We start from the raw sequence: 752 nt of genomic DNA on the forward strand, positions 1-752 counted from the left end.
CAATACTAGATTAGTGCCTAAAATAAACTATAATTGTCCGAAATTTGATTAATATTGATCAAAACACTGCGAAAAACATTCTGCTCCCAAATATACAGATGAAATCTAGTAAAAAAATTATAACAATAAAAAATACTAAAGATGTTTTTTTTTGTAACGACTTAAAATTATATGAAAAAAAAATATTTTCAAAAACGTAGATATTTTTTTGAAATAATGAGTGTCATTCATTAAATGGATCACCCCGTACAAATATTAGAGGAATACGTAGGTGGCTATCATAATTCCTACGGTACCATAAAGTCTATTATTAATTTATTAAAATCTATCACTACCGGAAAAACAATTTTAAAATAACCCATTAATCATAATTTGAGATAAAATATTATAATTAATATTTTGATATACCTACTCAATTTTAATTTTTAATCATATTTAAAAATGTTATAATAAACCAATCAATATTTTACAATTAATTTATATTTACAAACAAAATATAATATTACTATAATATAAAATGAAGAACAGAAGAAATCATAATATAAAAGTCAAACATAGGATGGAAAACAATGTTTGTTGTTTATAATAATATTAAATTATAAACTATAATATAAAACATATATTTGTTTTTTGTACGAAACAGTTTTTTTTAATATAATAGGTAGACCGTTCATTTATGTAGTTTACACTCTGCTAAACACATTATAAAAGTCTGAAGTACGAGTAATTTGTAATTAAACGATTCGTCGAAA

Source organism: Acyrthosiphon pisum, chromosome A3, assembly GCF_005508785.2.
Source record: "Acyrthosiphon pisum isolate AL4f chromosome A3, pea_aphid_22Mar2018_4r6ur, whole genome shotgun sequence".
In the NCBI taxonomy this organism is placed as follows: Eukaryota; Metazoa; Arthropoda; class Insecta; order Hemiptera; family Aphididae; genus Acyrthosiphon; species Acyrthosiphon pisum.